The sequence below is a fragment of the Candoia aspera genome, chromosome 2, assembly GCF_035149785.1.
Source record: "Candoia aspera isolate rCanAsp1 chromosome 2, rCanAsp1.hap2, whole genome shotgun sequence".
NCBI lineage: Eukaryota > Metazoa > Chordata > Lepidosauria > Squamata > Boidae > Candoia > Candoia aspera.
The window spans coordinates 28,549,761-28,563,214 of record NC_086154.1 but is presented as its reverse complement, the minus strand read 5'-3'; positions in this window follow the sequence as shown (position 1 = coordinate 28,563,214).

The following is a 13,454-nucleotide window of genomic DNA, read 5'->3' as shown; positions in this document are numbered from 1 at the left end:
ATAGACCCTCTTTTTGTTTAAAAGCTATATTTTCCTCAATGGCACAAAGGAGTGAGAGAATAAATAATGTCTTTGTGCATTTAGCTATAATGATTAAGTGCTAAAAGCTACAAGCTGTGTCAGGGTGGGCCTCTCCAGGTTCGTACATAAACATCTGCAGTTTGCAGCAGCCCCATTCTAGAGAAACACCTGTGACCTTGATCCTTATTTGTACCAAGGTACTCATGACAGATGATTGGTCTAGTGTTTAGAATCATGCAACTCTGGAGTGTCCTTAGAGTAACATCATATTCTAATTTTCTATTCTGGTAGTTTGCCTCAGTGTTTTTATTGCAATGGTTAACCATTGGATTGCCTTTTGACCATGTTATTTTGGATTAAAAATCTCTGCAAGAGAACTGAACTGAACTTAAAACTGAACTTAAAACCTAACTTAACTTGTACTTTTCTTCTCATGCTCCCCTCGTCCCCATGGCAACCCAAGAACAAGACTGAAATGTCAGTGCAGCTCTCTCTGCAAGTCTTCATCTGGGTTTGTTTGTTTGTTTGATTGATTTCTATAGCCGCCCATCTCAACAAGTGACTCTTTTAAGTTTAAGCACTCTTCTTAGTTATCAGATCATGTCATGGTCCCAGGAAACAAGTCTATTGACGATTGATTGATTGAAATGTGTTATCCTCTGTCCTACCAAACCAGAGTTTGAAAGTAAAATCACCCAGTAAAAGTCCAAAGAATTAAAATATATAATGGGTGATAGTTGCCAAAATACGTAACAATAAAAACAATGATCCAGGTAATTGAAAAGTTTATAAGCAGCACATTAATTGATTAGCCTCAAGTTACAATAGAAAGTATTCACAAAATTGCTTTAACCATGCAAGCCACCTTATTTTATTTATTTATTTATTTATTTATTTGATTTGATTTGATTTTGATGAACACTTGCCACTGATCTGTGCACAGATAGGAGCAATTTCTGAGGCAGTTCAGAGCCACGAATTCTGGGATCAGTCTCTGGCCCAGTGAGGGATTATGAGAGTTGGAGATGCAATATATCAGGAGAGCACTGGGTTGGGGAAGATTGTGTTGGGGTTCAGAAATTCTTCTTTTGCTGTCCAGAGACATCTTTTATCTTACCGGTGTAGCTACCAGTCAAGCACAGAGCTATTTAGCATTCCCGTTTTGGTGAAAGTTGCACAACTGAGGGCAAATTCTGATGTTTTATTTGTTTGTTTGTTTGTTTCATCACTTTATATAGCCACCTATCTCACCTACATGACTCTGGGTGGCTCGCAATAAAAATAAATAAGTACAATGCAAAAAATATTACAGTGATATAAGCAAAAACTAAGGACTGCCTTAGTAAGTTCTGGCACACGAGAGGGTGAAAGCAATAGTCCCATAACTCTCCATCTACTGAAAGAGAGTTCTAAGGACATTATCCACAGACATTAGGTTTGTTTTCCTTTAAGAATAAAACTTTTCCAAACTATATAAGTTTGTGTTAAGATGGTGCTGACATTATCCCACCTCATTAATGTCTCCTTACTTCAGCTGCATATTTTCTTGGGTTTGTGAGACTACCGTATGAGTCCACGGAAGGGTGAGAAGGTGCAGCTTCTTTGAGGAAGTACCAATAGGTGCAGCGGATACATCCAGTCCCCTTTTATGCTTCAAGTCTGAGAAGCACTCTCTCTCTCTCTCCTATCTATCTATCTCTTTCGTCGTCATCATCATCATCATCATCACTTTCTACCTCTATCCATCATCTATCTATCCACATACACACACACATGCATGCATGGTTGCATAGACATATAGAGTCACACATACACGTTAGTATTTAAACAGCTGTTCATTTTCTAAGCTGGTCTCCTAGAAATTTCTAATCAACATATTTTAGCCTATGTTTATAAATAAGAGATGTGTAAGATGCAGAAACTTTAAATCTGTATAATATATATATTGGGGTGGAGGGCAAATGGTCTAGTATATTCCACACTGATTTCAGTATTTTAGGAGCTAAGCAAGTAATATAAGACAGCATTTATGTAGTTTTTTTGTATAGCAAATAATACAATGTTTTGGATTTTATTATTATTTTTTCTTCATCAGAGTTTTTTTAGGACAAATAAATTGTGTGAGTTGTTTATATAATTTTGTCTTTCAGTGCCCTTGACAAAAGATCTTGTCCAACATGCACTGGGCTGTTGACAATAAAAAAATTTACCTGTACTTGGGACTTTTCACTTTACTTTTTTTTCTTCTCGTTTGCCACTGAAAACCATTTCCAAGCAGTTGAGTAGCTTGTCAAAATATAGGCTTAAATAGATGAGCCGGATTACATGAAAAGACTCCAGAGGACTGCTTCCATTGACTCTGGGATTTCCTTTTCCACAAGGCCAGTGGGCTAAGTCATTTCTCAGTGAGTGATACAAATTCTGATGCAGCCACATGGACCCCCATGGAGCAGAAGCATCTATAGATGGTAGAAATATCAGGCCTCCTAACGTATGATGTGGACCAGCATGAGGTACTCCTGGTACTGTTCTCATTTTCTCTGCAAATGACTTTAGAAGTCTTTTCCACAAGACTTATCCTCCTTCCCAAAAAGCACAATTCTTATTTAATTAAATATGAAGCAATAATACAAGTCATTATAGCTATAATTTGAAATTCCCACAGTACTTTGGTTTTATAATTAGCCTGTTGGCATAAAAATCAGTAGCAGATAGTAGATAGCACGGAAAATGTTTGCGTGCGTGTGTTTTGTTAGTGCTGACTAACCAGAGACCTGGCTGCCATTGTTTCCCATTACCTTAAATAACTTACTTAGTTCTCTCAACAGTGCAAATGGGGAAACTCCGCAAGCAATTGAGATCACCCCATTTCTACATTAAGCTTTTCATTCCGGAGATGTCACCGATAAGTCATCAGTGTCGGGGGCAAGTCTGGGATAATGCGGGTGTCTAATCCCTACTTTGACATCAACAGCAAGTGTATTTGTTAATCCCTTGCTAAACTGTTTGGCACACAAGCTCACTACGTGATGGATTGAGATCAAATGAAAGCTGACACACTCTGAAGTTTGGAACCACGTTTTCTTTAACTCAAACTGAGCCATGGGAATGGAGGCACAAGACCCACCCAAGCTGAAAGGAACAAACACAACAAAACCCAAGGGTGGAGTGAAGCAGCAACCGTTCCATTCTGTTTCACAATCACCGATCCTGAAGTTTCATCAGCTGGGGAAGATGTGTGACCCCTGTGCTCTTGCCGTGAGAATGTTTAAATTAAATTGTAGTCTCTCTGTGAAAAGGAGCTGTCACTGCTTAATTAAAAACCCACTCTCCTCTCATCTGCCTTGACTTCTAATTCCACTAATTCCACTGTGATGTGGGGACACACGGCACTTTGTCTTCCTGGCTTGTAATTAGACTTGGTAATGTAGTTCTCCCATTTACAGTGTAAATCCCACTAATGATGAATGGAGTAGGCTTATGAAGAGTCTGACGATACTTCAGGGGAGCAGAGTGGAGGGGCTTCACACATAGCTACTGCATGGGCAAGTAAATCATTACCTATTTAATGGCCTGATGATTGCTGGGGAAGGTCAAAGCATGGACTCTCAACAGGAAGCAGGAACAAAGCTTTCAAGGTACTGCTGCTTTTAAAGATATGCTTGCTGCTACCGCTGCTTGTAAATGATGGTTGTTTGTTGCTGGTTGTGATTTCTGTTATTTATTGCTGGGTCAATCCATGTAAGTTGCCATGATTACACTTTAGAGGGACAGGGCAGAACTGATGGTTTCATTCTGTTCTGCTGTTTCAATAAATTGCCCTTTCTACATCATTCTAGAATCCTTGGGATGAAGGACAGCCCAAAAATATTTTAAACAAATTTTGGAAGCACTAAAGGGAAAAAGGGGGCAGGTAGAAGATCTAAGGATAGCTTATTAATGATCTAAAACTATCTAAAAATGTGGTAAACAATTAGGCCATACAGCCAGGAAGCCCAAAAATTGGGACTCTGATCCAGAAAAAATCAATACCAAAGTAACAAAAAGGGTAGCTAATAATAAGGCTTCTTGATGTGGATTAAAGCAAATCTATAATTTTCTATGATTAGAAATTAGAAATAAATCAGGAAACCCATGGACTTACTCTGAGGAAAGAAGAGAAGTGACAAGTTTCCCATTCCATTCTAATCATTCATCAAAGTAGACTATCAACAATTCTCTTCTCTTGCTCTGAGTTTCCCAAGATAAATATTAGTATTTGGGGGAACTGGGATTACTTCCTTGGGTTCTAGTAGTTACCTATTGCCAACTAATATTGGGTATTTCTAAAATGCAAAAATACAATTACTGTGCAGAAAAATCATGATATCTGTGGCATGAAGTCTCAAGAAACATGCCCAGATACAAGAATATCATCTCAATTAGATCTATTCCAATCACTTTAAAAGGGATTCAGTGTATATACAATGAACAAGACAGTCTGTCTGTATCTCATCCATCCATCCATCCATCCATCCACACATAGTGAACAATAATCTCAAGGAATCTAAGCATTACTGTTTTTCTTCTTTAAATATCTTAGGGCTGATTCACATAGACATGGACATCATCTGTTGTAGCACTGACAAGACTTTGTTGCTTAAGGCAAAGAACAAAAATATGCCTTTCCCCATTTTTATATAGGTAACTATATAACTGGAGTAGCAACTGATTCTTCCATATTGATGAAGAGCTGGCATGCTATACCAACAGCTGAAGGCAACAAACAAACTTAATGGTTGCAGGGCAAGTTGCACAATGCCAAGCTCTCTCTTTCAATAAATTGATGTTGCCACCTAAGGCAACTATTTTACATTATCTAATGTTAAGGGTTTGTGTGATGATGTCTCATAAATTAATAACTCATAGTTCAATGTGAAATTTGTGACATATCAAACCATTATCAGTGAGCCAAGACAGGGTGATAGGAGACCACTTGATCTGTAATGCAGCTCATCCTTACAGAGAGCTAAACATTTGGATGATTCTTGCAACCATTCTGATTTTATGAACAGGAATTTATCATAGTGCCTTAAATACTGGCTGTGATGATGAGGGACTCTCTTTTTTTTGGCCAATTGCTCAAGTAGTACACCAAATATAAGTCAGATTAACTGTGTTAAAATGTTTTAACACAAAATAGATTTATGTTCACATTCAATTAACTCCTGGTCATATCATTATTCTCAATTTACCAACATTAGCCTTTGAATCACCAGCAGGTCAGGAGACAAGAAAGAGAGGCCATGCTTGGATAGCTCCATAGCAGGTTAGGTTTCTTTATTGCATTTGTAAAAAAGAGAACAGAACTTGAATGTGAGATGGATTATAGCTCCAGATCATACACTGTTCATGTAGGCTCTTTCAGGGTCAGACTCATTCATTACAAATTTTTAAAAAAGAATCAGAGGGCAGGTGATTGGTAAGATGTCCATCTGTGGTCTAAATCTAAATGGTCAAAGAATCTGACCTCATATAAGTGAGCTTGTGATATTTCTGATGTTTGCTTCTGTAATGGTTGCCTATTCTAAAACACTATCAGACTCATGAGCAGGAATTCAAAGATATCTGATTTATTAAAGAATAGTAAGCAGGATCACAGAGAAAGCTGAGAATGATGAAAGTGTGCCAAATTCAAACTAAAAACCCTCGGTGCAAGTGAAATCCCTCCCCCCGTAGAATCTTCTCAAGTTCACAATCCCAGGTGCTCCTAACTGTTTCTGATGGTCTGTGGGAAAAGGCCTTGAACAGAGAACATAACCCAAACACATTCCATTGCAAGGAATTCAGATAGAGAGCTTGGTACAAGGTTTCACAGCAGCTCCCTCCCAAACAGAAATGCGTGTCAGCGCCATGGCATGTGAAACGTTACGATGTATAAACTACATTGAAACAGTGAACATGACAGCTTCAGGGTAGCAGATTCTGCATTTGAATCCATTTAATTCAATATTTGTCTATCTCTGTGACCCACTTTGCGGGTCCAGAGGAAAGAGCTCATTTGCTCTCATTAGTATGCGGAGTCTGCTTAAAATTGTTCCTGTTTTACTTTGTAAGACATTTCTATACAAGTAGTGTCATAGCCTAGGGGGGTCCAAATGAACATCCAGGATTGGCAGAGGATTATGGAAACAGCAACCAGGATATTTTTTCATGGGTATCCCAGGATCAAACAGAGGTGATCCTATTGCCCATGTTGTTTCATTCTTCTTATTTATTTTCTTTAAAAAAAGGTCAATGGTCAGGGGACAACTTGCTTTGCATGTTCATAGTTTACACATGATTGGTTTATTTTAAAAATATGTATTTCTGTTCTGAAACAAAATGGTGGCCATTCCCAAATACAGCTAGGATAAATAAAGATGCCCCACTTCCATCCAACAAGAGTATTAAGTCCAGGATCTAAAACTATCACTCTTCATCACCGTTCTACAGTTCTTTAACAATCCTGTAGAAGCCAATTGAATCAGCCGCAGAATTAAAATCAAAAGATAGAAAGACAAGGACCAAAACCTTTATTCTCAAATGTAAAACCACAAAGTAAATAAGCTTTGGCCATCTGCCCAAAACAACTATCAGGGATGGAGCTAAAGTTGTGTCTGAGAGTGCTGACACAGAAAAGGCTGTATCATGATTTCCAATCATGCAAGGGACAAAAAGGTCTCAGGAAATCATGATATCTATGAGCAGTTTCATATGGAGGGAAGCAGCCTTTCAGAAATCTGGTCCATATGGCAAGCTACCTGTACATAGCAGGTTCATGCGGGCTTCATAGGTCTTTACCATAGAAATAGATCTTTGCAAAAGGCCTTCAGAGTGGTCACATCCTTTATTTGCATGTACCACAAGCCTGAGGATCAAGTGCCTCACCATTAAGGTCCGCTGGGACAAAATACTTAGAATATCAGACTAGGAGATAGAGTAGCGGATACTAGAGTGTCAGAATAGGGAAATCTAGGTGCCCGCTCTTGAACACCCAGGAACAGTCACTGGATGGTCGTAAGCAAGTATTTATCTCTGAAATCCTCTTCATAAAAATATTGCAAGTATAAGTAGAAGATGAAGTGGTTGGGAGACTGATGGTTGCAAGGAGCACTATTCTGCAGGTATCTAGATGTCAGGTCTTAGGCTGGAGGGAAAAGCTAGTGAGGCAGCTGTTGTCCTGTCCTCCCAGCGGCATGGCAACATTAGTGGTTGAGCTGCTTGATCTCACTGTGGGTGGTGGTGGATTTGCCCAGACTGAGGGTAACTTCCTGTCCTTGAAATCAGCAGCAGCTTCACCCAGATCAGCATACGCTTGACCATGTTGGAGATTACCTTTTAGATCTGAGTTTTACCTTGGAGCAAATGAGATGTGATGTGTGTGTGTGTGTGTTCCCTCAGGTTCCTTGTGATGAACATCTCACTTCCTCATGGTAGGACTGAACAGATCTACCAGCTTTCAGGGGGGGGATGGGCTGATTAAGATGGTCCATCCCAGGTAGCAGATGGTTCTTGTGGGTTTTAGACAGTTCGTGGAGACTTTCCCTTTGCACAACTGAGCCTTATGTTCCAGTTCCACTCATTCCTGGACCCTGCTCATAGTCACTCACATGTGTCACCTCCTGACTAGACTACTGCTCTACATGGGGCTGCCCTTGAAGACCGTCTAGAAGCTTTAGTTGGTCCAGGAACATCATCTTCGCTGGGCCTAAAAAAGCCTGAATTACTTCAGTTTGGGGGAGATCAGCATGTCATATTTTCTCTTTCCTTAGCTTTGCATATACATTAGTTATTTTCCATGGGACAAGCCCAGGAGGGCCAACACAATTCTAAAAAAACAAATACCATCACTTAAAAATCATTCTCAGCTGATAACATTATACAGGTCCATTATTCGTAAAAGACGAATTCGTCTTTTACGAATAATGGAAGGAAGGCTTGTCTGCTTCTTGTCCCAACTGACAACTAGACTGGAAAGTCAGAAAACATCTCAGAAGGCGGCAGTGGCAAGCCACCTCTATTTTTACTGAGAAAAGCAGCCCCTTGCATCCATGTCAGGAGTCAAACTTAATTCAAAGGAGACTTTGCCTTTATAAGTTGACAAACGGAAGTAGAGGAATAAAGTAGGGTATGTGGATTTATGGAGCTGGTTATGTAGCAAAGGGCTTTCCCCCCAAGGTCATCTTGCATAAAATGTTGGCTTACAGTGACTTTATAGAGGAGTAGCTATAAAAACAAGGAAGTATACAGCAGACAGAGAAGATGTCAGGTAGATTATTAGTTTGACAGACTCCAGGGACTTAAATGCAGGTGCAGCCTAGCAGCAGCAGATAAAATAAATGCTGACAGTCAGGCAGCAGCCCAAAGTGTAAACAGGAGAATATTCCCAGGAGACTACTTTTTGAGTATACACATTTGGTGCAGAAATTGCCAAAGGCAACCTGGATGTAAGAAAATGTTTAATAAGTGCAGCTGTAGTAAGATGGATCACTGTTGATTTTTGATGGCTCTTTGTCAAGTATCTTCTTCTTCAGATGTTTTTTCAAGACATTGTTTCCTGGCCATACTTGCCAGCTTGTCCAGTGTGATTTGGGTTAAACCTGCCTCTTCCAGAACTGTTCAATATAGATTTTCTAGAATATGTCATTTGAAACTTTGGGGAGGCACAATCACCCAAACTTTTATTTGCTCCCCAAACCTTCATATCTCATTTATTTTCTCAAGGATTTTATGGAACTCTTTGATAGCAATTGTGTGTAGCACTGATTTAATGTTTACGCTGAAGTCATAATGTTTGCTACTTTTGCATTAGTTATTAAAATAATTGTTGGATTTTAACTGTATATTATTTCTATTTTATAAATTGCAGGTCATACCCCTGAAGCTTTATACATTGGTGTTTTTTTCTTATCATTTTAACACTGATATGTGAGCCACCTTGTGTTACTCCAGCAACCTTCCTCAACCTTTTGACCCTGGCGGAACCCTTGAAATATTTTTCAGGCATGGGGGAACTCCTGCACATTCAGGCTCAAATATAGGCCAGAAGGTACAAAATTATATTCGTTTCATGGGTAGGCCTGCATATATGCATTAACAGTGTTCTTAAACTAAAAATAAAGAAGGAAGCTTACCTCTTTAATGTGAAGTTGCCCGAATTTGAAATAATCTTTTAAATAAATCATGACCTCCCAGGGAACCCCTAGTGACCTCTCGTGGAAGCCTAGAGTTCACTCCAGTGATTGAGGCAGCATACAAATTAATAGATAGAGATGATTGATAGAGATAGAGAAGTAAGAAATTGATTTGCTACATTATATTTAGCACTCCACAGTCTCAAAAGGAGAAGATGACCACCTGCACTGTAGGATTTTCTCATGCTCCAGAGTAAGCTTTATTATTTTAGATCTCTCTTTCTGAGTACTTTATCAATCATCTGCACATGGAATACTGCAAGATTAGAGCATGCTGGTTTAAATGACTGGTGTAGAACAGTCCTAGGACTTGAGTTTTCTATTGTAGAAAGATAGCTGCCAAATCAGTTATTTAATTGTTGCCTCCATCCATTGTCCAAATAGCAACTCTTAGTACTAGAAGGGGATGTGATGGGTTGAATTTGTTTAAGCATTCAGTATAATTTACTTTTTTTTCTTTTTACCATAAATTGTGAATCTATGGTCAAACAAAATTGAAAAATAATCAGGGACCCTACCTGCAGTTTTAGAAGTATATCTACAGGTGATAGTATATATTATAGTGTATTTAGAGATAATAGTAGTCTCTTAGAATTTTACCTATACTGGAGATGTCTTAGCCATTTGAAAAAACAAAAAAATGTATTAGATTAATTTCGCTTTCTTCTAGGAGACTGATCTGAAAGAGAAATATGTTTCTAATAAACTTTAAAATGGTTAGTAAATTGGGATTATATTCTCAAAGGAGACAGAATTTGTTTTTTCCCCCCAGAAGCTTTTCATTTATGGCTACTGACATAGATCCCAAGGGCAGATTATTTATATTAAAAACTCTGGTTCTCTGTTAATATTTACTCATTATATACTTCAACTTCTCATTAAGAAATACTTAGTGAGACTACTTTCCAAAAACCTGAAGCCTCTGAAGGTAAAGATGTTTACTAATTGATTAAGATTTTGTAATAAACCAATCCCCTGCTTTTTGTATACATACATGTATATCTGTCATGCCATTATTTTGCAGGGACATTAATATCAAAAATAGAGTAAGAACTAGTCAAAGAAATTAAAGACATGAGGTATAAAAAAGAAACAGCTCAAAACTAGATTATACTACACCATTTATTATACTTCGCACTTTTCTATCTTTGAAAAACTTACTTACTCCCGCCATTTCCATTCATTACATTATCTTCGTTCCTTACAGTTCTCACTTCTCTCTTGTTGAAGATCTCATCAGAAATTCATCTGTTTGTGTCTTTTTTTGGCCTGCCCCTTCATACCCAGTCATGTTTGCTTCTTTTGATAATAATTCATTCCATTCAAGAGATCACATGCTACCCACTTTCTATCAGCATTTTCACATCTTAACATTTCCCCACCAGTCTCTCCACTTTTGTAAACATTCTAAACATGCTACACTTCATTGTAGCAGTCATTATGTTATATGCATTTTTCCTCACCCACAGCCCTTTTCACTTCATCATTCCATCAAGCATCCTTTTTCATACTTTCTGTTACAATAACATACACTTTTGTGGTACTCTGTTACCTAATTATTTTCATTCAGTTCTAAGCAGCTTCCATGTCCTTTTTTGGTAATAAAGTATCTACTTTCCATTCATTCTCTTTGGTTGGGAGATTATATTCTAATACTTTTTCATACAGGACTCATCTTGTTTCTTCCTGCACTTACATTCTTCTTCAGTTTAATTTTTTCACTTCTTTCCTTTTCTTCCATGTGCATTTTCACCCCAAATCCACTCCTAACAGTACCAAACAAGGCAAATAAAGCATGGAGAACATGGATTTTTGAATTCTTTCCAACCTTTTAATAATAGTTATGTCCAGGCTCCTGTGACCAGGAGGGAGGAGGCTTAGAATGGAGGAGTTGGTGGCATTCTGAGATACCACCCAACTACTTCTCCCATAGGGATGCACTGGGAGAATTTTTTTCTGGAATGTTTTTCTCCACAGATTGTAGCTAGATGTGACCAATTTTCAAAATTCAATCTCTACCCTCTCCCACCACTCCGATTTCACTTCACACCAAATTTGATACTGTTCTATTCAGTTTTGACTGAACGGAAGCCCTGAGCCCCTTTACATAATTTTTCCTAACATTATAGAAAAAATAAAAATGGTCTGTTCAACATTATCATTTTATTCTTCATTACTTTGTTCAATCTTTTATCATCAAAAAAACCATATATGCTTTAAGATTTATGTTCTTTCCTTTGCCATGTGTATTACATATGGACTTATGCTTGTAAAACAACTAAAACATGTAATGACCCAATTGCTTTTTCTGTACTCTCTTGTCTTATTCCCATTCATATCATTTATCAGAATATTTTTTTCCCCTGGAATCTATTCATTCAGAATGTTGCACAGTTTTTCCCTGGTTTTTCCATTATCTCCTTTCACTGGATTGTACCATGCAACTATCAACCCATGGATTCCTACTTTCATGCACAACTGCAACAGCTTGGATGATACCAATTCCCAGTTTGTGAGATACATATTAGCCCTTTTATTTATGAATAACCCAAGCCCTCATTCCTTGCATGTATTCATCAACTCCATTCTATAAGATCAGAACATTCACTGAGTTCTATCACATCCTTCCTTTACCTCTTAGTTTCATAGACATGCAGCATATCTATTTTTCTTTCATTTCTTTCTTTTGTTAATTCACAGTGTTACCACTTATTTCTGTTTCATTCCAAGTCACAATAGGCCACATGTCCTAGTTGTCACCTGAGATAAGCCCACAGGTATTGGCCACAGTACCAATTTTAACTGGTTTGCAAGGCAAATGAATTAGCTCAGCTTTCTAAAATTCATAAAAAGAAACAGTAGAAATTATTAATAAAACTCACTAGAAGCTACACCAGAGATCCCCAGTCATTTAGGCCAGGAGCACATTGGTGGGTCAAGGTCCCAAATGTACATTTTCCAAGATAAATTGGTGAGGGTGCACTTCACTATCCCCTCTGGCCCACAGGATGCTCTTCTATTACCAGAGTTTATCTTGATACTCTTTTTCTTAGGCAAGTGGGCACTTAGAAGCAGACATCTACTATGTTTATTTGCTAAGAATGTCTGTGGGGTCCACTTTGGGCCCAGAAACATTTTTGAAATTGGAGTCTGCTAGTTTGTTTTGTAGATGTCAGGATTCTGAAAGACTGCATGGAGTATGTCCATAGGTATTGTGGGGTGGTCATCACAGGGATCATCTGGGGAGGAAGGGCACAAACTTAGGCAGATGTAAAATGAGAGTTAATACAAACTGGGACCATGAGTATTTTATTCTTTTCCATTTAAAAATATTTCAGAGCTTGATAATAAAACTTTCCACTTATTTTTAACATGGAACAAAGCCTCATGTTGATAAATAAAAAAGGCATTTCCCCCTATATTGGAGCTCTTATGAGAACCATGAATGGGCAATGCAGATAGCCTCCTGGTCAATCAGTATAGGAATATTTCTCATAATGGGAGGCTCAGAAGATATTTACCTGACCAAATCCATAGGAATAGTAGTTGCTAATTACTCTGCAGCCTCAGGAGACCCATAACTGCTGAAAGAACAGAGTCTTTGCAAACTAATTTACCTAATCCCATCAGAGCATGTTGTTTTTCATGAACCAGACATTGCTCCAGGAGAGGTGCAAGTCAAGATCAAGGGGCTAAATTATAATGAAGAGCCCAGCAGGGATGATTTTCCTGTGGAGTTTATTAATTTTTTAAAATGTAGACTATTAGTCCAGCCACATTCTGTATTTCTGCAGCTGAGCCATGAGGAAGAATGCAGAGATCAAAGGGTTTTGAAATGATAACATCACAAGGCTAGACTCTTTGCAGCATACACAGATCTGTATATATCTGAGCTTCAAAGTGTGCCATGGCTGAATAATACAAAAAAAAATCATGTAAATGAAGAAATAATAACACTAAGAACACAAATATTTATACTTTGATGATTTATAGCTCCTCACATACATGCTTAGGTTGTTTGATAAATGATAATTATTTTGTGGTTTGTTGTTGTGAGAATAAAAATGAAGGGTGAGTCCACGTGTCCTGCTTACAGAAAAGGAAGGCTATAAAGGGAATAAACAAACAGTTGAAGAATCATGGCCAATTCCCATACTGGTAGAAATTATAACACAACTGGAGGGCACCAGAATATGGAAGATTAACATACATCTTACT